Source organism: Mus musculus, chromosome 16 (genome assembly GCF_000001635.26).
Source record: "Mus musculus strain C57BL/6J chromosome 16, GRCm38.p6 C57BL/6J".
NCBI classification, from domain to species: Eukaryota; Metazoa; Chordata; class Mammalia; order Rodentia; family Muridae; genus Mus; species Mus musculus.
In genome coordinates, this window is record NC_000082.6 from 78,772,255 (window position 1) to 78,799,063 (window position 26,809).

The window sequence follows — 26,809 nt, forward strand, 5'->3', positions numbered from 1 at the left end:
TGCCAGTTGCAGAAATAAATAAATGTAGAACTTGAATCCCACCTCTTCAGTCAAAACAACACATGCACACACACACACACACACACACACAGAGGTGTACAAGGTCGCATTAGATATCATTATGGTATTTTTGCTACAAAACATGTTTAGTAGATTTTTCCTTCTCTTTTATTCCCACAGTGATGAGACTCTCCCTTAGTGTAACCTCCTCTGTGACCTTCCCCAAAATGATTTTCCTTTTTCCTATTGTGCTGTTTGGTTCATCCTATTACTTCCTGCTCACCTATTTTCACTTCCTCCTGTCTCTTTGCTAGCTTTTGTAGGCTTTACTAATATTTATATCCATTTACATACGTGTAATCCCTAGGCTCCATTCTGCATATGAGAAAGTACACATGGGTTTGTCCTTCTGAATTTGGGACATCTTGCACAGTATTATACCCTTTAGATCTGCTTATTTTCATGAAAATTTCACGTAATAAACATAGATATGCACCTCTGTGAAAGGACATGGGGTGGCATATCCACGTTAGATAATAGTTCTATTTTTAATATTTTTGAGAAATATTTTTATTGACTTCCAAATGGCTATACCACTTCACACTGCCACCATCAGAGATCAAGTCTCCCCCCCGTGCCTCATTTTTACATATTTTCCGTCATTGATGTCTTATTTCTTAATCATTACCTTGGCTATTTCTGTGATTGCTTAGGATTTTGGGGGATTTTGTTTGTTTGTTTGTTTGTTTGTTTTTTGTGGTTCCATTTTACTTCATGGATTTTTTTTTCTTTTTAGTTTTGTGAGGAGCAACATAGGTATTTTGGTGGGACTTGAACTGAAGCTGTGGATCACATTTAATTTAATCAGTTCTGTCACTTCAGGAGTATAGGATCGCTTTCTATAGTCTAATATGCTCTGAGGTATTAAAATATCACGAATTTTTCATTATTAGAGATCTTGAAATTTCCTTCTGTTTTATGTTCATTCCTAGCTATGTTCCTTCATTTCCTTGTGTTTTTCTACATGAGTTCTTTGCTGTTATGTGAAGGCCACTAGGTTTTGAATTTTGAAACTTTACTGGAAGTGTTTCTTAGATTATATAACGTCTTTAATTATAGAATCATATCATTTGCAAATAGGGAAAGTTTGAATTTTCTCTTTCCTACTTTATTCTTTTATTTTGTTTTATTTTTTATTTTTTAATTAGGTATTTTCCTCATTTACATTTTCAATGCTATCCCAAAGGTCCCCCATACCCACCCCCCAAATCCCCTACCCACCCACTCCCCCTTTTTGGCCTTGGCGTTCCCCTGTACTAGGGCATATAAAGTTTGCAAGTCCAATGGGCCTCTCTTTGCAGTGATGGCCGACTAGGCCATCTTTTGATACATATGCAGCTAAAGACAAGAGCTCCCGGGTACTGGTTAGTTCATATTGTTGTTCCACCTATAGGGTTGCAGTTCCCTATAGCTCCTTGGGTAATTTCTCTAGCTTCTCCATTAGGGGCCGTGTGACCCATCCAATAGCTGACTGTGATCATCCACTACTGTGTTTGCTAGGCCCCGGCATAGTCTCACAAGAGAGAGCTATAACTGGGTCCTTTCAGCGAAATCTTGCTAGTGTATGCAATGGTGTCAGCATTTGGAAGCTGATTATGGGATGGATCCCTGCATATGGCAGTCACTAGATGGTCCATCCTTTCGTCACAGCTCCAAATTTTGTCTCTGTAACTCCTTCTATGGGTGTTTTGTTCCCATTTCTAAGAAAGGGTAAAGTGTCCACACTTTGGTCGTCGTTCTTCTTGAATTTCATGCGTTTGGCAAGTTGTATCTTATATCTTGGGCATCCTAAGTTTCTGGGCTAATATCCACTTATCAGTGAGTACATATTGTGAGAGTTCCTTTGTGATTGGGTTACCTCACTCAGGATGATGCCCTCCAGGTCCATCCATTTGCCTAGGAACTTCATAAATTCATTTTTTTAAATAGCTGAGTAGTATTCCATTGTGTAAATGTACCACATTTTCTGTATCCATTCCTCTGTTGAGGGGCATCTGGGTTCTTTCCAGCTTCTGGCTATTATAAACAAGGCTGCTATGAACATAGTGGAGCATGTGTCCTTCTTACCGGTTGGGACATCTTCTGGATATATGCCCAGGAGAGGTATTGCGGGATCCTCCAGTAGTACTATGTCCAATTTTTGAGGAACCACCAGACTGATTTCCAGAGTGGTTGTACAAGCTTGCAATCCCACCAACAATGGAGGAGTGTTCCCCTTTCTCCACATCCTCGCCAACATCTGCTGTCACCTGAGTTTTTGATCTTAGCCATTCTGACTGGAGTGAAGTGGAATCTCAGTGTTGTTTTGATTTGCATTTCCCTGATGATTAAGGATGTTGAACATTTTTTTCAGGTGTTTCTCTGCCATTCGGTATTCCTCAGGAGAGAATTCTTTGTTCAGCTCTGAGCCCCATTTTTTAATGGGGTTATTTGATTTTCTGGAGTCCACCTTCTTGAGTTCTTTATATATATTGGATATTAGTCCCCTATCCGATTTGGGATAGGTAAAGATCCTTTCCCAATCTGTTGGTGGCCTTTTTGTCTTATTGACGGTGTCCTTTGCTTTGCAGAAGCTTTGCAATTTCATGAGGTCCCATTTATCGATTCTTGATCTTACAGCACAAGCCATTGCTGTTCTATTCAGGAATTTTTCCCCTGTACCCATATCTTCGAGGCTTTTCACTACTTTCTCCTCTATAAGTTTCAGTGTCTCTGGTTTTATGTGGAGTTCCTTAATCCACTTAGATTTGACCTTAGTACAAGGAGATAGAAATGGATCAATTCGCATTCTTCTACATGATAACCGCCAGTTGTTTCCACTGGAGGGTTTTAGCTCCCTTGTCAAAGATCAAGTGACCATAGGTGTGTGGGTTCATCTCTGGGTCTTCAATTCTGTTCCATTGGTCTACTTGTCTGTCACTATACCAGTACCATGCAGTTTTGATCACAATTGCTCTGTAGTAAAGTTTTAGGTCCGGCATGGTGATTCCACCAGAGGTTCTTTTATCCTTGAGAAGAGTTTTTGCTATCCTCGGTTTTTTGTTATTCCAGATGAATCTGCCGATTGCCCTTTCTAATTCGTTGAAGAATTGAGTTGTAATTTTGATGGGGATTGCATTGAATCTGTAGATTGCTTTTGGCAAGATAGCCATTTTTACAATGTTGATCCTGCCAATCCATGAGCATGGGAGATCTTTCCATCTTCTGAGATCTTCTTTAATTTCTTTCTTTATAGACTTGAAGTTCTTATCATACAGATCTTTCACTTCCTTAGTTAGAGTCACGCCAAGGTATTTTATATAGGTAGGGCGAGTATAGCCTTTTGTAGAAGGATCTGATGGTGTTTTGGATTTCTTCAGGGTCTGTTGTTATGTCTCCCTTTTCATTTCTGATTTTGTTAATTAGGATTTTGTCCCTGTGTCCTCTAGTGAGTCTAGCTAAGGGTTCCTACTTTATTCTTTTCTTTTCTTTTCTTTTCTTTTCTTTTCTTTTCTTTTCTTTTCTTTTCTTTTCTTTCTCTTCCTTCCTTCCTTTTTTCCTTTCTTTCTTTCTTTCTTTCTTTTTTTTCTTTCTTTCTCTCTCTCTCTCTCTCTTTTTTCCTTTCTTTCTTTCTTTCTTTCTTTCTTTCTTTCTTTCTTTCTTTCTTTCTTTCTTTCTTTTTCCTTTCTCTTGTATTATTGCTATGGCTAAGACTACAAACACTATACTGGATTCACTAAAGTATAGTAAATAATATGTCTGATTTCATCTCATGTTTGATTTCAGAAGAAAAGATCTCAACTTGTAAATAACTTTCATTACTTTAAGGTTTGATTCATCTACTCCTAAAGTCTCCAGGACTTTTGTCATGAAGCACATTGATCACATTGTTAAATACTCTTTCTGTATTTGATCCAATGCTAATGTGTTGTCTTTCTAAGCTTATTTATATAGTTATTGATAGGCACTATAGTTAAGAAGTATGATATTCTTAATTCTTCTCTGAATTCAGCTTGGAATATTTTGTTGAGAATATTTGTGGGTATGTATATCAAAAACGTTGGTCTGCAATTTTCTTTTAGTTACAGTGTACCAATTTAAATTTATTTTTGCAATAATTTTATTAAAACTTTATTCTTTTGATAATTTAAAATATTTTTGAGAATTTTCTGTGTACTGTATTCATTTACTTTCACTCCTTTCTCCTCTATGTCTAACTACTGGCCCTTTCTCCTCCAAGTTCATGACTTTGTTTTAAGTATTAGTGTATAGTTTTCCTTTTTATTGTGTTAGTATATGGTTCTGGTATTGGGAAAATTTTGGTATTACTAAATGAAGTTGATAGTATTCTTTCTCATTTTATTTTGTGGAACAAGGTAAGAAATGTAGGTATTAGACTGTCTTTTAACAATTCCAGGAAACTCTGGGTCCCCTGGAGTTAAATTCTAGTCCTACAAGGAAGTTAGTTTAGAGTAAAAGAAATTGTTATTTAGGTATAAATCACAGACAATGAAAATTCATGCATAAGGTAAAACAGTGACAGATGGAATTCCACCTGTCGCAGAGCTTGTCACCACCCCCCCCCAAGGGTAAAGATTTTCAGTAAGTTAGCTAAAAGATTTTTAAAATACCCGATGGTCTTTTAATTTTTAACGAAGGCTTTGTTGGAATTGATTGTATAATGGCTTTGATAAAATCTTATTATCTTTAAGTATTTTGTTGTTTTATTTATTATTAAATTTGGTGTTTTGATATATAATGACTAAGCCATCACAGATTTTATCAGTGCATAACCTCTTCAGTGATGGTTGTATAAGAAATACTTTGGGTGTAGGAACCATTGCAGGCTATCTCAGTCTGGACCAGGAAGTGCCAACTACCATGAAAGTTTCAACAGTAAGATTAAGGTGGAAGTCTAAAAAAAGTGTCAAGCAACCAGTTAAAAAATTGACATCCATAAAATAAATAAAAATTTCAAGGGCAAGTGAAATTGGTTGCTATTTGAACGATGTCCCAGTAGTTTCCTCTTAAGAAGTGCATCAGCCGCAGACTGTCTGAAGGAGCATCTTCAGTCATCATTACCATCTGTGGTTTTCACTGATAACATATGTTATGGAATGAAATCTTTATGTACATCGAGTGATTATACTAAATTTACTCAAGCTTTCAACAAGATACTATGTTGTTTTTTTCTCCCATTGACTACTACCTTAGGCTAGAAAAAAAAATCCCATTTCCTTCATCTTTTTACTTTGTGAGTTGTAAGTAAGGACTGATCAGTCAGCATTATTTATCCCAAATTAAAAAGTGAATTAATCACAGTGGCATTTCAACTCATTTTTTTTTTCATAGCTACTTTTTAAGTAGAAAACAATAGTTAAGATATAACCCAGGCTAGCCTTGAATTCGTGATCCTCCTGCCCCTGCCTCCTTCAGCAAATCCTACCAGTGTGTGCTAGCATTAAAATTTACTTAATTAGCTGTCCCAAATTCAGACACTTCAAAATAGGTAATATGTTTTTAATGATTTATTATCTATAGGTGATTTTTCAAATAATTTCTTTAGTGTCACATGTTAGCTTATTTAAAGCTATTTGCAGATTCTTGTGATATAATTTATTAAAATATTTTGATTTTTAAAGAATAAGGAGTGACAAATAAATCTTAGAATGTGTAGTGTGGAACAACAGATTATTTGACTTCCTTTGATATAATTTTGAACTGATATCACTCATAGATGAACAGAGACTGATGCATGATGCAGAGAATCTTTGGAGCATTTTGGTTTGTGAGACAAATGAATCTAATTATTGCTGAATGAATCGTTGAGATACTGCCCATCTTATGGCTGAGAGAATTGATTATGTAGAAAAATAACTCCTATTTTTCTAATGACTGTTTCACAGAGAAACTCTCTTTTATCTGGAAAGAAATCTTAACAGACTGTGGACGCAGCTCTTAGGATAATGAGAAATCATTGCTAAGAAACTTCTGACTTAGATACAGTTACCTGCCACATAAGAAAATCTCAACAGAAATGATTCTGTCTTTCCAGTGCTCCCATCTTGGCCTTCTATAACTGTCTATTCTATTTCGCCTTTCTGTGGCAATCTCTCCCCACCCCTGCCAGTCCTTTACTCCATCCCTAACCTCTGCTCTGTTGTTATATGGATGGTAGCTGGTTTATCAAAGACTCAACAGCTAACATACCCATAGGAAAATGCATATTTGCCCTTTTGGGTCTGAGTTACCTCTCTCAGAATGATTTTCTTCTTGCTCCATTCATATACCCATGACTTTCATGATTTTATTTTTGAAAGTTAAGTAATATACCATTATGTAAATGTATGATATTTTCTTTATTCATTCATTCATTGATTGGCATCTAGGCTTTTTAAATTTCCAATACTATGGATAGAGGAGAAATAAACATGTTTAATAAGTGTTTCTATAGAAGCATATAGAGTCCATTGGATGTATGTCCAAGAGTGCTATTGCTGGATATTGAGATAGATACATTCTGAGCTTCCTGAGTAACGGCAATGCTAATTTCAACAGTAGCTATAAAAGTTTGCACTCCCACCAGCAATGACTGAATGTTTCTCATATACTGGGTCCTCACCAGCTGTCATTTGTTTTATGAATCTTAGCCATTCTGGCAGGTGTAAGATGAAATTCAAAGCAGCTTTAGTTTGCTTTACCCTGAACGCTAAGGATATTGAACATTTCATTAAGTGTTTTTCAGCCATTTGTGTCTCATCTTTGGAGAACTATCTGTTTAGATCTATCCCTCATTTTAATTAGGTTATTTGTTTTCTTGATGTCCATTTTTTTAGTTATGCATTTTGGATATTAGTCATCTGTTGGATGTGTAGGGGGTTAAATTTTTTCTCATTTTGTAGCTCACAGTTTTGTCTGATTCACAGTATCTTTCTCTCTACAGACGCTTTGCTTACCTTTTTTTCTTTTTAGATATTTACTTTATTTACATTTCAAATGCTATCCCCTTTCCTGATTTCCCCTCAGAAAACCTCATTCCCTCTCCCCTCCCACTGTTAACCCACTCACTCCCTTTTCCTGGCCCTGGCATTCCCCCATACTGGGGCAGAGAGCCTTCACAGGACCAAGGACCTCTCCTCCCATTGACGACCAGGACTAGGCCATCTTGTGCTACATATGCAGCTGGAGCCATGAGTCCCACAATGTGTACTCTTTGGTTGGTGCTTTAGTCTCTGGGAGCTCTGGAGGTACTGGTTAGTTCCTCCTATGGGGCTTCAAACCCCTTCAGCTCCTTGGGTCCTTTCTCTATGTCCTTCATTGGGGACCCTGTGCTCAGTCCACTGGATGACTGTGAGCACCCACTTCTACAGAGGCTATTCAATTTCATGAGGTTCCATTTGTTTGTTTGTTTGTTTTTTAATTAGGTATTTTCTTCATTTACATTTCCAGTGCTATCCCAAAAGTCCCCCATACCCTCCCTCCCCACTCCCCTACCCACCCACTCCCACTTCTTGGCCCTGGCGTTCCCCTATACTGAGGCATATAAAGTTTGCACGATCAATGGGCCTCTCTTTCCAATGATGGCCGACTAGGCCATCTTCTGATACATATGCAGTTAAAGACACGAGCTTCTGGGGGGGTACTGGTTAGTTCATATTGTTGTTCCACCTATACGGTTGCAGATCCCTTTAGCTCCTTGGGTACTTTCTCTAGCTCCTCCATTGGGGGCCCTGTGATCCATCCAATAGCTGACTGTGAGCATCCACTTATGTGTTTGCTAGGCCCCTACATAGTCTCACAAGAGACAGCTATATCAAGGTCCTTTCAGCAAAATCTTGCTAGTGTATGCAATGGTGTCAGCGTTTGGAGGCTGATTATGGGATGGATCCCCTGATATGGCAGTCTCTAGATGGTCCATCCTTTCGTCACAGCTCCAAACTTTGTCTCTGTAACTCCTTCCATGGGTGTTTTGTTCCCAATTCTAAGAAGGGGCAAAGTGTCCACACTTTGGTCTTCATTCTTCTTCAGTTTCATGAGTTTCACAAATTGTATCTTATATCTTGGGTATTCTAAGTATCTCGGCTAATATCCACTTATCAGTGAGTATATATCATGTGAATTATTTGTGAATGGGTTACCTCACTCAGGATGATGTCCTCCAGGTCCATCCATTTGCCTAGGAATTTCATAAATGCATTCTTTTTAATAGCTGAGTAGTACTCCATTGTGTAAATGTACCACATTTTCTGTATCCATTCCTCTGTTGAGGGGCATCTGGGTTCTTTCCAGCTTCTGGCTATTATAAATAAGGCTGCTATGAACATAGTGGAGCATGTTTCCTTCTTACCAGTTGGAACATCTTCTGGATATATGCCCAGGAGAGGTATTGCGGGATCCTCTGGTAATACTATGTCCAATTTTCTGAGGAACCACCAGACTGATTTCCAGAGTGGTTGTACAAGCTTGCAATCCCACCAACAATGGAGGAGTGTTCCTCTTTCTCCACATCCTCGCCAGCATCTGCTGTCACCTGAATTTTTGATCTTAGCCATTCTGACTGGTGTGAGGTGGAATCTCAGGGTCGTATTGATTTGCATTTCCCTGATGATTAAGGATACTGAACATTTTTTTCAGGTGCTTCTCAGTCATTCGGTATTCCTCAGGTGAGAATTCTTTGATCAGCTCTGAGCCCCATTTTTTAATGGTGTTATTTGATTTTTTGGAGTCTACCTTCTTGAGTTCTTTATATATATTGGATATTAGTCCTCTATCTGATTTAGGATAGGTAAAGATTCTTTCCCAATCTGTTGGTGGCCTTTTTGTCTTATTGACGGTGTCTTTTGCCTTACAGAAGCTTTGCAATTTTTTGAGGTCCCATTTGTTGATTCTCGATCTTACAGCACAAGCCATTGCTGTTCTATTCAGGAATTTTTCCCCTGTGCCCATGTCTTCAAGGCTTTTCCCCACTTTCTCCTCTATAAGTTTCAGCGTCTCTGGTTTTATGTGGAGTTCCTTGATCCACTTAGATTTGACCTTAGGACAAGGAGATAGGAATGGATCAATTCGCATTCTTCTACATGATAACCACCATTGATGTGCCAGTACCATTTGTTGAAAATGCTGTCTTTTTTCCCCTGGATGGTTTTAGCTCCCTTGTCAAAGATCAAGTGACCATAGGTGTGTGAGTTCATTTGTTTTTTAATTGATGGGGATTGTGTTGAATTTGTAGCTTGCTTTTCGCTGGGTGACCATTTTTACCATATTAATCCTACCAATCCATGGGCATGAGAGATCCTTTCATTTTCTGATCTTTTTCAATTTCTTTCTTTAATATGTTTAATGTTTTATTATATGTCTTTTACTTGCTTTGTTAGCTTTACCCCCACATATTATTTTTGTGGCTACAATGAAAGGCATAGTTTTCCTGATTTCTTTCTCAACCCATTTGTCATTTGTATATTGGGGGAATATTGATGTGTGTTAATTTTGTATCCTTCCTTCTTGCTGAAATCGTTTATCAGGTGTAAAAATTTTCCTGTAATGGTAGTGAGTTAATCTGCTCTGAACTTCCTGGCAGGTGTGCATGCGTCCTCTACACCCTCCCAAAATGTTTGAATCCCCAAAGGACAACAGTTCCATGGTCGAATTTTTGTGCCATTTGTGTATAGTAACATATCATCTGCAGATAAGATACTTTGGGGCAATGAGCTTTTCAAAGCTGTCACAGTGTGTAAGAATTTCTAAGCCAGACTGTAATTATTTGATATTCTTAGAGGTTCTGGTGGATCCTATAAAAGTTTAAAGACAGTGTTGGAATGTAGATGAGATTATGTATATGTTGAGACATTGCAAGAAATGGTAGATGACCTAGAAGGGAATAAACGTATTGTATTTCCTTGTGCTTTCTAATACGTTGAATTCATTCTAAGGTTCTGAAAAGATCATCGATAACTTGTGATGCATGCTTTTAATTGACAGTATTATTAAATATTTCCCTGAAATTCTTTAAAATTTTCTCATATATTCTATTAGGGTTCTCTACATTTTTCTGCTTAAAAGAATAAAACATACATAATAATACTAATCCACTTCAGCGAAAGATAAAATAAACCAAAAAAAGTCATGCACATCAAAAAGGATTTCCTTTCAAAGTTTATATGAAGTTTCTCTAAATTTCAAAGCGTGTTGCTTGTGAGAGTAAGAAGAGAAGGAGAATTAGGAAATTTACAGAATGAGTGGAAAGCTGGCATATCAATGGATACCAGTCCTGAGGAGTAGACATGATGGAGCGTCTGAACAGGACCCTCAGTGGTTTGACACAGTGGTGGCTACTCTTAGAATGCTCACAGTCTATCTTCTTAAGTTCAGGTGTAACACCAAGGAAGAGAGTCAATTGATTATATTTGAAAAATTAACAATTTTCTTGTATACATGAACTGCGAGGTGATATTCAGTGTTAGTTCTGATTTAAAATAACAAACTCTACTTACTGTGTTCACAAAGAAAGCAGAGGGCTGTCCTTTCCATATGTTAAGGCAGAATCCTTCAGGTAGCTTGTGAAATAGACAGTATGTTCCACAACTCCAGAACGACTATAGCTCTGACACGTTACACTGCTGAAAGCCATGTAGTGGACATGAATCCAACACTAGGTGTGTATTCAGGCAGCACGTGGATCAAAGCTCATGTGCACTTTGCCACATGACTTCTGCTTGTTAGCACAGATGAACTGATATGTAATTATCTTATATTATTTTATGACTGATATGTTACATGAGCAGCTCATCAGATAGACCATTTTCCTTTTATCTTCTTAATTCACTTTTACTCAGATTTCTGGCCAACTGTTTTCTCAATGATGGTGAGTATAAATAAAAGTGTCGCTTTCATTCTCTCAGATGAAGAGTTGAGATGAAAGCTGTACCCAAGCTTCATGAATACATGGCTTGGGCTGAGTCCAGACCACTTCTATCTAACTATCCCCAGGCCTAGACTTGGAGGCATCTATCCTCCATACAATCCAATCTTCTGCAAACTTGGAACTTGAAGGCTTCAGTTTCTAGCCTCTATCTTCTAACCTAGGCCTAGAATGCTTCAGCCTCTAAGACTTAGTGCTGAATAAACTCATCCTTTCTAGCTCTGTGTGAGTTCTGGCTGGCTGGTTCAACTCAACTATTCTGGCTTGAACTCTTCTCCAAGCTGACTAGGGCTTCTCTTAGCTTCTGACTGAATTTTTCTGCTTGGAAAGACTGCCTCTGAACTGGTTCAAATTGAATTGAACAACACTGAATTGACTTCTTTCTTCCTCACTGCTCTTTAAATGGCCCCTCTTTTCTGCCTGTTCTTTTGAGAGTTGGTCATATCCAATCTTTGACTCATTCTGTCAAATCTTTCTCTGATTCATCACTTTGCCTTTCATTTAGAAGTCACTATTTGGGATTAAAAGTGTATACTAAAGACATGTATGTATTCCAGTCAGAGGGATCAAAGGTGTGTATTCTACTCAGAAGGATTAAAGGTTTATGGCATGTCTGCATTTCAGCTGGATCATATCTTTGGATGAAATTAAGCCATGTTGCTGGATCACAATTTTTCTATAGATGAGAAATTTAATTTCTTATTCACTGACTGTATTATATAGCCCTGAACAGGTGAGTTCATAGCTGCTGTATGTAAGGCTAAATATACATGTGTACATAGAACTGTGCATACAAATGTATTATTTTTGTCTATATAGTTTTAATAAACATCAATATTGATCCTTTCTCTGTTCCATGTTGTATCGTGAGCTATTGACATGTAGAGATTTTACTCTCTAGTATATCTTCGTGGCAGAGTTAAGGTTTTGTTTTACTAGAGACACAATTGTGTGAGATTTGAGGGCTGAAAGGGAGATGAAGCTATGTTCCTGCTCCTTTGTTTTCAGCAGACTCATCTGTGAGCTTTGGCAGGAGCAAAGCTTCCTGTGCCCTCTGGACATTCCAGTGTCAGACAATCTGCTTGTTGCAGGAGGCAGACATAAGTGTTAACTCATTTGAAAGCTGACTGTCACCTGAAGATTTGGGGCCATTTTTTTTTTTTACCTTCAATCCTGTTACCATTACATGAATTTTTATAAATAGTTAATTTCTTGCATCAGGATTCCATCTTAATTGAAATACTAGGCTTGTCTTCTGTTTCCTGAGAAACGTGGGAGGACTCGCTTTACATGCATAATCAATTCAATACTTTATAAAATGTCTCTTCATAGAGAGACATCACTCTCAAAGTAAATCTCCATTTTATTCACCAGGATGACATTTAAAGACAGAGCTCAGCAAATATTTATCTGACTTCTAACTCTCTGCCTGCAACCTGTTTGATTTGGTGGCATACCTGTTTCTGTTAGAGTTTTCCCACGAGTTTATAGTAACCTGTCTACCCGACTCCTACATTTGTCTTCTCCTAACTGGCTCTTATTTTCCCAACGTGCATGGATACAGTGGCCTTTATATTCAGCCATAATTCCCTTTCTTTATGAAGTGCTCCTCAGTTTACATCGTGCAGAGTGATCTCATCTACCTTTGAATGCTGCCCATTCATGTCATCCTTTGACATTTCTTTAAGTGGTTTGTTGTCACTTCTTCCTATGGGTGACTTAAAAGTAAATTAATTGTGAGTGTTATGATGGGTAAAGATACCACGAATCTTAGTACTTCTCATTCCTCTGACACAAATCCCTGAATGTGAGTTGCCACACCGCAAAATAGCTCCTGAGATTTCCTATGACACCTGTGAGAGATGTTCTTCTAAGTTCAGGGGGTAGAATGCCAATTATATGTTTTGATAGGTGGAGAAACTAGGAGATCCTTTCCTTTACTTCTACCTTTAAGTTCACTCACTTTTCCTTAGCTAAATGTTTTTTTCAACTCTCATGTATGTTGAATTTTAAATGTGCCAGCATTTTCAGACTTTGCATGATCTCCTTTAAGGTTTTGTTTATATACCCTAAAGAAATCTTTATCTTCTCTCATACAATACACCCTGACTGTAGTTTTCCATTCTCTACTCCTGCTCCCCTTCCCCCATCCCCTCTCCCTTAGATCTGCTCCTCCTCTGTTTCCCTTCAGAAAAGAGCACGCCTGACAGGCATATCAAATGAACACAGCATAACAGGAATACAATAAGCCTAGGCACCAGCGTTCATATCAGTGCCAACCCAGTAGGTGGAGAAGGGTCCCAAGAGCAGGTAAAAGAGCCAAAGACACCCCTACTCTCACTTTTAGCATCTAACAAAACCACCATGCTAACAACCATAACATGTATGCAGAGGGCCTAGTGCAGACTCAGGCAGACTCCGTGACTGCTGATTCAGTCTCGGTGAGCTCCTATAAGCCTTGCTTAGTTGAGCTAATGGGTCATGTACTCTTGGGGTCCTTGACACTTCTGGCTCCTATAATTGACACGTCTTAAGAAATCTTTACATGCACAAAGCCTGGTATTTACCACTACTAATACATCTAAAAAAATTCTCAAATACATTTATGTTGAAATGCTACTTTTTGCATGCATGTATATGCACATGTACATGTGTGTGTATATGTGCAAGGAACTAAATGTAGAGGTCAGAAATTGATACTGGATATCTTATTTAATCCCTCTTCAAGCTCCTTTTTGAGACAGGATATCTCATTCAGTATGGAGCTAACCAATTCAGCCATACAGTATGGACAGGAAGTCTGAAGGATTCTTCTGTCTCCATTTCCCTAGTATTGGAATTATAGGCTCATGCTGTTGCACCCAAGTTTTAAGTGAATACTATGGATATGAACTTGGGTCCTCATGGTTATGAGGCAAGAGCTTTACTCACAGAGCTATCCACATAGCTCTTCTTTTTTTTTTGCTAGAATTTTCTAGTTATGAATATGCACCTATTTATGAGGTACTATGGTGTTTTCACACATTGTCTGATGTCAGAGTAGCCATGTTTATCTCCATGGATGTGCATTGTTTCTTTTTGGTGAAAACATCCAGAATCCTTTCCCTTAGTCCTTTTGAAATATAGTGCACATTGCTACGGAGGTCCATCTCCCTGTGTAATAGAATAGAACTTTCTGCTATTATCTAACTGTAGCTTGATACCCATTTACCAACCTTTCCTGGCCCCTCCCTTACCTGTGTACATATCAGCCTCAGGTAACACTTATTTTTATCTTTAACTTCTTTGAGATCAAATTTATATTTCACATCTGAATGTCTTTTTTATTCCTGTCTAACTTCATTCCACGTAGTGATCTTCAGATCTATTCAAATTGTGGCAACTCAAAAAGATTTCACCCTCATTCTGAAAGGCCAGATGATAATTCAGTGTATACTTGACTATTCCTGAGGCTCCAAGTGCAGTACAGCTTTATCAAGGCAGCCTCACGTGACCCTGAAGACTGAGCCCCCTGGCTTCAGTGCAAGGATATGATACAACTGTTCATTTCTTCATTCTTCATTCTGCTCACACTGCTAGCTATTTCCCCCTCCTCTTCTCTCTTCGCTTCAATTTTCTCTTTCATTTCTCCTACAATTTAAAAACATATGTGCTGATATTTAATGATACTGTACCACCAGTGAATTTTAAAGACACAGTTTAAAGACCACTTTGTCTTCTGTTCCAATGAGTAGAAGTACTTTCTTCATATTCTATATTGATTAAACCATGTTATTCATACAGTGATGTATATGATAAACTCTCTAACCCATTTTATTGGTCTTAGCATCTGAAATATGAAAGCAACACACAGAATATCATAGCATTTTTTTGGCTTTTAAATGATTGCATGGATGTATTATGTATTTTGATCCCATCTTACATTATTTCTACCAAACTGTAATTTATTCTATGGTTTCAAATAAGATGTATTTTTACATCTTATTAAACTATGTAATACATGCTTACTTTCTAAGACATCATCCATATTACAAATAAAGAAATAAAACCCCTTTAATCCTCCAGTAAAGCAAAGGGGATGGGGTGGCCATTTGCAAACAAGATAGCTTACATTTATTACAAACGGAAGTCAGATGGACGATTTTATCTTGATGAGCCAAACTAAAGGAAGCTTCCAATGTAAATATTTATGAAAAATTTTAAGTGGAAGAGAGTTGCAGAGTAAGAGGTTGCAAGATGAATGAATGTCAGCAGTGAAAAATGAATCCACAGTCAGTGTCATTAGAGAAAATACTTAACAATTGATCCCAAATAATGATGGCCACTCAGAATGAACATTGAAAATAAACATTGAGCAATGACCTTGTCAGTGGCATACTGATTAGTTATAATTCATGGATCCCTTAAATGCAACAGTGCACTTCAGTACACTTGAGCACAAAGTGATTAGAACCTAGAAGCTTGATGTTACACACACAAGACCAATGAGGACTTGGTCTCTAAAGGAATGGAATCAAAGACTAATGCTAGAAAAAGCAGGTAAATGTGCGACATGTCCCTTGAGGAAATGCTGGACTGTCAGGGATTCCCACTTATATTGAAGTAAAGAGGCTGCTAGTCAATAGAGTCCAAAAGAAAGCTGAAAAAAAAAACCCACATAGACAATTGAGAATGATTTCAAACACACATACTTGCACCCCCTATACTTATCAAAACATTAAATGGCTATGAGATTGATATTTTATATATAATATTGATTATGTTTACATATTGATTGTATTTACAACAGTCATTTTCTACCAGTTTCATGAGCTTTTCTTTCCTTTCTCCCCATCCTTCGCTTTCATCTTCATTGGTTGTGTGCTAGAGATTGAACATGATACCCCACACGTGCTAGGTAAGTGCTCTACACCTGAGCAGTATACCGGCCTCTTCTCACCTAGAATTCCTATAGTGTCTTATGTTTTATTCTTCCTACTTTTCTCCCTATTTTCTGACTTCTTTTAGTCAGCTTTAGAAACATTTTAGAACTAAGTGTGTAGGGAATTCCTTTTACTAGCTAAAAGATATATAAATATACTTGACAGTCATTAAAAAGATGCCCGATTTGCATTTGAAATATAACCATGTAACAAAATTGAAAATATTACAATACTAAAAAAGGAAAGACAAGAAATGAAGCCAGTAGATATATTTTCAATAGCATAGTATATTTCCAGTTACCACATTTTTTTGCTGATGTTTGTACTTAAATGTATATTAAAAAGTTTCTTATCCCAAGTAAAGAGCATTACTAAAATTACTGTGTGCCACTCTGAAAGATGAGAGAAACCCATATTCAGTTTCCATAATGAAATCCATATTTGCTTGGTTGTGATCCAAATTGTTTTTGAAAAGTATATATTTAATTGAGGCAGATGAAGTGGTCCAAAATTTAATAAGTATTAAAAAAAAGGAAAATTTAAAGAGAAAATTTCCAATTAAAGATGAGTACCTGATGATTGCTCAGGCCCAATTATTAATATTGATTAATGTTTTGTACTTTAGCAGGTCTTTCCAGGACAGAGATGCAAGAGTGTAAACTCAGCATCATACAAAGCAGTTATGCTTGCATCTTTCTCTGATGGGATCAAAGCCCGTGGAAGCAATTAATAAGTTGAGAATTCAGTGGAGCAATGTTACCACTTTAGGTAAATAAGTTCTTAAAACATCTGGATTATCATTGTCAGTTTCCCAGGAAATTCCATAAAGATCCTTCTACTATCTTATGAATCTGCTGTAGGTCCCTTTACCTGAATATTTTCTAGGCCTGCTATTCATAGTGACCGTGGGACACTGTATATTGAATGCTGGCAGATTTAAGATGGATTTTAACTGTACAAAGAAACATTTGTTATTGGCAAAATATCATTTTCTTCATCAGTGTTATGTTGCTGTGAAGAGAAAACATGATGACAGCAACTCCTATAAAATAAATATTTAATCAGGGCATGATTATAGTTTCAGAGATTTAGTCCCATTATCATCAGGGCAGAAAGCATGGTAGTAGGCAGGCAGATGTGGTGCTGAAGAGGTAAGCTGAGAGCTCTACAACTGGATCCACAAGCAGAAGGAAGAAAGAGATTGGATTTGGCATGGCATTTTGAAACCTCAGTGCCCACCCCTAATGACACACTTCCTCCAATAGAGCCACACCTCTATTCCTTCTCAAGTAATACCATCCCCTGGTTACTAAGGATTCAAATATATGAGCCTATGGGGGCCACTATTATTTAAGCCACCACCATAGTCAGTCAATAAGGTCTGAGTGATGAGTAGGTATCAAATAGGTATCTATGAAGTAGGTATCTATGGAAAATATGTAAATCGAGGTCTTCTTTTATTTTGGTTTATTTATAATTTCTCTCATCTGTGTTTGAAAGGGTTATAAAGTTATTATCAATATTCTTTCTAACTAATCACTTTATTCTTCTATATTCAAATGATATCCCCCTTCCCAGTTGCTCTCCACACTCTCTCCATCCTATCCCCACTGTAGGCCTCCCCTTTGCCTCTATGAGGATGCTCCTTTCCCACTTATCTACTCCCACCCCACTGCTCAAGCATTCCCCTACTGGGGCATAGAGCCTCCAGAGGACCAAGGGACTCCACTCCCATTGATGTCAGATAAGGCCATCTTCTGCTACATTTGCATCTGGAGCCATGGATCATTTCATGTGTACTGTGTGGTTGATGGTTTATTCTCTGGGAGCTCTGGGGAGGGGGGTCTGGTTAGTTGATATTGTTCTTCCTATGAGGTTGCAATCCCCTTCAGTTTTAAAGGGAGTGTTTATGAGCTATTTTCATTTTGCTGTGATCACAGCACAGACAGAAACAGCTTAAAGGAAGAGAGATATATCTTGGGCCACATTTCCAGAGGTCTCAGTGGTGGGGAGGCTATCCTGAGTTCATGAAGAAGGAACATGGGAATGCTTTCATCATGGCAGGGCAAGAAGCAGAGACAAGCTGTAGCTTGTACTCATCCCACTCCTTGTCATCCACTTGGAACAGCTGGACTCTGCGTCCCCACACTCCAACAGCTGGACTCACCAAACAGAACTCAAAGCACGAGCCCATGGGGATTAGTTCAGATTTAATCCATAGCAGGGCCTTTAAAAATTACAAAGAAGGGTCCATACTGATAAGCTCTAAAGAAATGCCTTTCATAGCTCTCCAAGTCATGTATTGATTTCATAGTCTTTAGGCCAAGTGGGACCAATCCCAACAATGAAGGCTTGAGGATAATAGTGAATACTTTGGTGATAGATACGCTTCTAGACTGTGTCTGCTGAGTAGAAAGACTTCACTCTTAGTGTATTGGAGGGACAAGAGCAGACAACTGAGATGTTACAAAACTCAAAGTAAGAAATTGGAGCTAAAAGCAATAGCATTAACTTCTTTGGCATAAGTTTCTGCTTTTTCATCCTGAAATTTGATTTTGGCACAAAGATAGCAATAACACTAAGCCTTCTACTGGAATCCAAGCAGAAGATAGATTATTTTGTCTTAAAATTTTCATTATAATGGACTAACAGTGGAGCAGACAAAAAGCACTTTAATTTAATGGCAAGATGTGTGCATACCAGAGGTGGGTAGCTTGTATTTAAGGTACCTCTTCTCTTGTAAAGTAGAAATACTAAGTTCTAGCCTCATAGATCATACAACTGAAAAATTAACAGGAAAGTATATGATATTTTAAATTACAAGTTTTTATATAAAAGTGAAAAATTAGAATGACAAAATTTGACATTTCTTCTGTTTAAAAACAAGGAGATTTAAAGCCTGTACACTCTATGCTTTCATCATAGGGCTGCTGTTTAGAGAGATTACAGACCATGTGGAAATGGGCACCCCAAGCTCAACTTAGAATCCAATTTAGCTATGAGAACCAGGCAATGTACTGTATCTTTTAAGTTGAAAATTTATCCCTAAACACAGTGTCCTTACTGGAGCTCATGTCTTTGTGGTGATCATATATTCCAGTGGATATAGTTTGGGATTCAAACTTTAATGCTTTCAGGACTGACTATTCAGTATTGGATAACTGATTGTTCTACCCTGGGGACAACTATTTTTTTTTCCTTCTTCTCTCCATATTCCTTAGTTGCTTGCAGTTCTCTTGCTAGGTTTGATGCTTCCTGAGCTTTCAGCATCCACGTTAGCATATCTGCTGATATGGTGTCAGTTCACATTCATTTCCCTTCATTGGTGTAACTTCACAATCACACACCCACCTCCCTCCTCCTCTATAATCCCCATGTCCACAGTTTTACCTGAGCATCACTGCATTGGTGTTTTATAGATGTATCTTTTGGGATTTATTTATACACCTCTGACTTTTGATTTACAATTATTCTATATCAGTACAGTGCTGGTTGTAAGTTCTCCTCTAATACTCATGACTTCACTAGTCCTTTGTTGTTGTTTAGCTTTCTGTTACCAGACATTATTTCCCTCTTGTTTAACAAGCTCTTTAGTCCAATTAAAAAGCTCTTGGTTACCATGCATACTTTTACTGCACTCTTAGGGTAATTGCGGCATGTAGTTCATAAGCATCATAGCTGGACTAGACTGCTGTTTCCTTCCTTCTTCCTTCCTTCCTTCCTTCCTTCCTTCCTTCCTTCCTTCCATTCTTTTTTCCTTCCTTTGGAAGCTTGCACGGTACCTATGGTTCCATGAAAGCCAGTAGTCACAGATGAAGCTCTCACATCAATTCCTGCTCTTCCTGTGTCCAATGTGTATGATGTCTTCAGCAACAGACTTACCTCCTAACTTGGGGGAAAACCAGTGGCAATAGCAATAACTGTAATGTTCTGGGAGTCTCCTTGGTCACTCTGATTAACTACTCCATGGCATGTGTTTGGTTTTTGGTATAATGTCTATGTATCTTGGTGGGAACATAGTCAGCAAAGATGAGAAATTTATATATTTATATATATATATACATATATAATATATATTATATATAACATATATTATATATTATAAAATGTAAACATAAAACTATTTTATATAGTTAACACTATGACTCTTTATGACTTTACAGACATCCTTGCTACTCTCTTACCCTCTTCCACCCCTCTTTTGAATTTATCTCCCTCCTCCCTACTTAATTAGAGCCTCTCATTTTTCCATTCCTCCTTTCAGATTACTTATATTCTGTTATTCTCTTATCTATTGTACTCCTTGTCTCCTAGCCCCTTGCCTCCAAACCCATTGCCTTCGCAATGGTCCCTATTAACTTTTCTGCTTAACCTGGACTAATTGTAGAGCCTTAATTTTATTTGTAGACCTTTGGTATTTTGAGGGAGACCAAGAGCACCCTTTAAAGAGCAGCTGAAAGTCAGCTACTTCTACTTGGCTACTAGAATAAACCCAGATCTGGAGGGTATCATCCTGAGTGAGGTAACCCAATCACAAAAGAACTCACATGATATGCACTCACTGATAAGTGGATATTAGCCCAGAAACTTAGAATACCCAAGATACAAGATATAAGGGATAGCATTGGAAATGTAAATGAGGAAAATACCTAATTAAAAAAAAGATACAAGATATAAGTTGCAAAACACATGAAACTCAAGAAGAACGAAGACCAAACTGTGGACACTTTGCCCCTTCTTAGAATTGGGAACAAAACACCCATGGAAGGAGTTACAGAGACAAAGTTTGGAGCTGAGACAAAGGATAGACCATCCAGAGACTGCCCCACCTGGGGGTCCATCCCATAATCAGCCACCAAACACAGACACTATTGCATACTCCAGGAAGATTTTGCTGAAAGGACTCTGATATAGCTGTCTCTTGTGAGGCTATGTCAGTACCTGGCAAACACAGAAGTGGATGCTCACAGTCAGCTATTGGATGGAACACAGGGCCCCCAATGGAGGAGCTAGAGAAAGTACCCAAGGAGCTGAAGGGGTCTGCAACCCGATAGGTGGAACAACAATATGAACTAACCAGTACACCCAGAGCTTTTGTTACTAGCTGCATATGTAGCAGAAGATGGCCTAGTTGGCCATAACTGGCAAGAGAGGCCCCTTGGTCTTGTAAACTTTGCACGCCCCAGTACAGGGGAAACACCAGGGCCAAGAAGTGGGAGTGGGTGGGTAGGGGAGCAGGGTGCAGGGAGTGTATAGGGGACCTTTGGGATAGCATTTGAAATGTAAATGAAGTAAATACCTAGTACAAAATTGGGGGAAAAAAGGAAGACCTCTTTATCCTTCCTAAACTGTTCTATTGACTGGAGACAAAGAATTTAGACATATGAAACTGTGGGCCTTATTCTCACTCAGATCACCACAATGTACTACTAAGTGGCAGTATATGACTTATGCAGTCATATTCATATTTTCAAAAGAGTTGGGCTGGGGATACAGCAGTTAGTAAAATGTTTGCCATTGCAAGTACAATAATCTGAGTTTTATCCCTAGAACCCTTGTCAAAAACTGATGTACCCTTATAAGTTCAGACAGCTGTGAGGAAGTGATAATAGAAAGGCAGGTGCTTGGCCAGATAACCTACCATTCTTGGCTGGAACCAGGCAATGAGAGACACTGCCTAAAAAAAAATCATTGAGGGGCAATATCTAAGGAACAACAACTGTGATTGATCACTGGCCTCTAGGCACATGCATACACATGTGTATTGCTACACATGAGCCCACACATAAGCACAAAGAGTAGCTGTAGAGAACAAATTTTCAGAAATGAGAATTTCATACAGAATATATGGTGAGATTGCAAAGTCCTAGTCCAGACCACTTTCTGTTGCTCAATTCTGTTCCAGAGCCTGGTACTCAGAGCTTCTTCTGAGGGTGCAAATAATGAGGATAATGTCTGACTCCTACAAAAGCTTTGCTGCAATCAGTGGTTGCTGATTTTTCTAACGTGTGTGAATCATGAGCAAAATAATTCCAACGCTGCTTTACCAGGACTAGCATCCTCTTAGCAGAACTCCTAATCAAGCCAGGGCGTATTAGCCTGAAACTTCACAAAACTCTCTGCTTCCCTTTCCTTGTCCCATATATCAACACATCTTAATTCTTATTTTGGAAAGCACTGTCAAATGCAGCAAGTCTTTCTCATGTGTAATTTTCTTTATTGATCAGTACCACAAGTTAACAGGATTCTTCTTTCGCCTTCTTCTGCTTACACTTTCTATACTGCACTGGTCCATGCTACTGGTAAAGCTGATTTCTGTTTCTTCATTGAACATTTCTTCTATTGCATCAAACTTAGGGATGATTCTGCTGTGGGAACAATGCTTTCCTGCAGGCCCCTCCATGTTAGCATGCTTTAGCTTCAATATCTCATTAGTTGTAGACTTATGAGGGCAAGGTTCCTATCTTATCTCTCCTCTCTATTGGCTCTTGAAAGATAATTGTTGGCCTACTGAGTGATTTTACATGCAGGACACATTTGATGGTATCCAATAGTCTTTACTAGTCTCCAAAATGTTCTTTAATGTTCTTACTTTTAAACCCATTCACTTAAGAATGGTTCATATATTCATTAGTACTTGCTTAGTCCTTAAATTATAGCATTATTAGGAACACAGTCTAAAAGTCCTTTGCCTTTTTATGTAATTAGTAAATCTTCTTGAATGATCTGAAGTTCTTATGCCTTCAATTACCAACTGTAGGTCAATGGCTTAAAAACAACAACAACAAAAAACAACAACAACAACAAAAAAAAACCAACCCAAATTTACTGCTGGTATCTGTGATGGCAATTCTTAGTTGTCAACCTAAGTTCATATGGAATTAACTAAAACTCCAAAATAGATGACACACCTGTGAGGGATTTTTGCTTAATAACTGGGAAGGTCTACTTCTAATTCAGATCTTTGAGGGATGAAGGCACAACTTTAATTCATATCCTGAGTCCAGATCTAACTTCGGCAGAGTTTTATTTTGCTGAAAGTCTATATAAGGGCACAGAAGAAGGATGCTTAATGCTTTTGCTCTTTGCCTGCTTGCACTTGCCTTGAAAGCAGGTCCATTTCTTCACTGACATTAGAGCCTACTTTCTGGGATTCCAGTATATAATGAAGACCAGCTTTGGGAACTAAGTAATTACTGGATTATTGAACTTTCCATTCATAAGCAGCCATTGTTGTATTAGCAGAATCACAGGTTGAAAATCATTCTAATTCTAATAAATCACACATATATGTATATATATATATATGTGTGTATATATGTATATATACATATATATACATACATATGTGTGTGAAGAGAGAGAGAGAGAGATTCATTCTATAAATTCCATTACTCTAGACATCCCTAACGAATACAGCATCTGATTCATATTTTACACTCATGTGTTCATATTTCAGGTTTAAGTGAGGTCAACATCTCTTTTGAAACCACTTTACATTTTAAAAAATGTTATTCTTCCCATTATTTCAATTGATAGCACCATAATTTTTCACATGGTTAAACAAGCTAGTTTGAGTCAATGAGCAAGAATGCCAACAGAAGTGGAAACACTGATGGAATACAGAATGGGTTGGATTGAGTGAATATCATTTGCTGATAACCAGAGCTTCAGCAAGAAGTGGCTCCACTGCTGCTTTACTGAAGGGGTCAGCCAGTAAGGCATCAGTTGCCAGTGGCAGAGGAACCTTGTTAGACTATCACAGTGCTCCATTATCACTAGCATAGCACTGGTACAGTAGGTGATTCATCTGTGCCCAATATGAGCTGTCATAATAGTAGACTCTGTGAACCTAAGCTTTCCAGCCTGGAGCGACTGTTTACTGATGGGTTATTGGTCCCCTTAGCCCATAGGATGGCTGGGCAGAGACTTGGACATCTGGAGCTCCCAGGACAGTTTTGTTGGATCATTTATTCTAGCACTCTATACAGTGTAATTTTCCATGGTGCTATGATGAGATAAATATTGGGAAGTGCTGTGATTTAAGGAACCACCAACCATCTGCTAGATGCAATGCCAATCCCGTTGCTCTAATGTTACATACCAAGTGATGCCTCTTGTAATCTGAAAGCTCACAGCTCAGAGGCTGACGGGGCCTCCTTGGTGATTGACTGAGGATGTGACATAAAATCAGTTGGATTTGTTTCTGATTAGTCCTGTTTATACAAGTATTTTAAAATAAATACTTCCCCTGGAAGTGGAATGATGACCATATTCATGAATTTTGAGGTTGATTTCAGGTCCCCGCACACGTACATTCATGAACACACATATAGATGAACAAAAAAAAAAAAAGCAAACCTAAAATAAAATCAAAATAAATTCTGTGTTTGGCTTAATGCCCAGCGGCATTTACACTTTACAGAAATATGAAATTTTGTACTGTTTATGCTATTGTTGTTTATACATTAACTACAATTTGGTTTGAAATGGACTGGGAAATCAATTTTCAATGGATACCCTTTTCATTGCCACACAATCTCTGGAGCACACAGACATCTTATTTTAATTATTTTCAGCCTTATCTGATTTTCAAGATTAATTGATAGACTACATAAGTTAATTTAGATAAGAGTGCTTGTGTCCTAATTCATTTAATAAATGTTTATACAACATCAACTCCTTCAAAAATCTAGGATAGTCTGAGATGCAAAGCTGAGGGGAGAACCCCATTCTCCATGAGTGACTTATTTTGAGTTATACCAATGCACATAACTGGGAGGTGGTGGAGAGCAAGATGGACGATGCCTTCCAGTGATGAGATCCTCCTTAAAAATTTCAGTTTATATCCTTAGATTGTTCTCAAAAGTTTTTTTTTCTTGCAGATTCTGGTCTCAAAGTTATAATCTTTCTATCATTTGACTGAGTCTTATCCAGCATTATCGTGCAATCAGAAGCCACTCTTCCAGTAAAAGACCAAAGCGGCGTCTGATACTGGAGTGCTTCTAAGTTGTTAACAAATGCAAGCTAAAGAGGTCTTACATTTCACGTAATTTACTCAACATGGTTCCGGTCTAAGATCAATCATTCTTTTCTAAATACTTAACCCAGGATGTAATAGAACAACCTCTTCAATACTCAAATACAGAACAGCTCACTCTAAATTCCCCTTGTCTGTACCCCTCTCTTCTCTCTCACTTCTTTTCATTAGACCATCCCCCTTTCTTCCACAGCTGTTTCTGAGAGTGTGGTTTCTATACTTTACTGCATTCAGCATCAAGCAACACAAGGACCAGTTGGCTGCTCCAGAGAGCTATCTTCATTTTTGCAGTTCTTTACACGTATCTTTTAGGTTGACGCTCTGCAACTATGAAAGAAGAGATAGCTTAACTTTAACTCCGCATCTCTCTACCACTCTTTGATTTTTATACTCTATAGGCTTTTTGAATTCCACAATTTAAAAAAAATTATGAACCATGCATGTTTAATGCACACCACTCAGACATCCACTAGTGAAGCATCATCATGCATAGGCAAATGGACAGTGAGCTTTAATAATTCCTCCTGGCCTTTTAATCTTTTCTTTCAATCCCCTTGCAACCTCTATTCTTCACCAGGTACCGAACTATTCTCTGTTTCAAATCTTGATTTTTAGGTGACACACAATAGAAAACAGGCCATGGGGTGATGAGGCCTGATTTCTTACTTACCTCTTAAGTCATCTAACTAGTTGAGATTGATACTGGTTTAAGAGCTGCACGAAGGATAAATATTTATGCTTTTGCTGTTTATTATGTTTGTATTTTGGTGATGGTAAGGATCGAACCCAGACTTGTGTTGATCTGGAAGCACTCTCCTACCCACGTGGTTGCAGTATTATTAAGAAGTTGCCCCAGGTTAAGCTGATGAGATGTCAGCATGGTAGTTTTATAGAGGTGCCACGTAACAAACAGTAGAATAATGAAGGAGATAAATAGAAATGTATGTAGCTTTTAAAGCTCTACTTTGAGCATGGGAAGGAGCTTCAAGACACATAAATGAGTAGTCTTGACTCACAGATATCAGGTGTTGAGGATCATCTAGCATGCTTGAGGCAGATCAGCATCTAACATCTCAGACTCTTCACTTCTGAAAGGGTGGATTTCCTTGTAGAATCTAGAAGAGATAGGGCCAGAGATGAAACATGAGTGCTTTTGGATCTGCTGAAGTCATTTGCTGTATCTACCAGTGAGATTCAGAAGTTCAATGTTCCTCAGATGATGGTTTCAGGTTGCATTTTTTTTTCTTTTTAGTGAAGAGATGAAGAAATATTCCTCAGTAACTCTTGAAAAACCCTAAAGCCACAGGATTAGAGGCAAAATGTAAAGGTTTGAAGAATATTGTTCACAATGTGCTGATCTTATTATTAAGCATACACTATGGATTATGTTCTGTAAAAATTTATTTTTTCCTCAAGGACTAGCAACCCCTGTGTATTGGGAAATAATGGAGAAATGTTAGTAACACTATCTATGCTAATTTGTTTCCTGAGTATTTTTTTCTTTTTTCCAAATTTCCCCTTGGTTCTAATTTGACTTTTATAAGTCTATGAGCTAGAACTGTAGAAGGTCTAACTTCTCCCTCCCCTCTCTCCTATTTTAGCATATGTTTTTTTCTTTCTCCATCAATAGATGATGCTGACTCATACAAAATTTCTACTGTCATCAAAAATGAAGCTGGTCATTATTTGTACACTTATTTTTACTTAAAATGCATGTGAATTTGCATGTATACAGTGTATGTAAGTATGTATGTATGTATGTATGTACGTATCTGTATCTATGTATTTATCAAATGTCTACCCACCCATCTATATTTAAGTACTTTTCTACATTATGCATAGCTCTTTATACTTCTTGCAACTAGTTGACATGGTAAGAATATCTAGTGA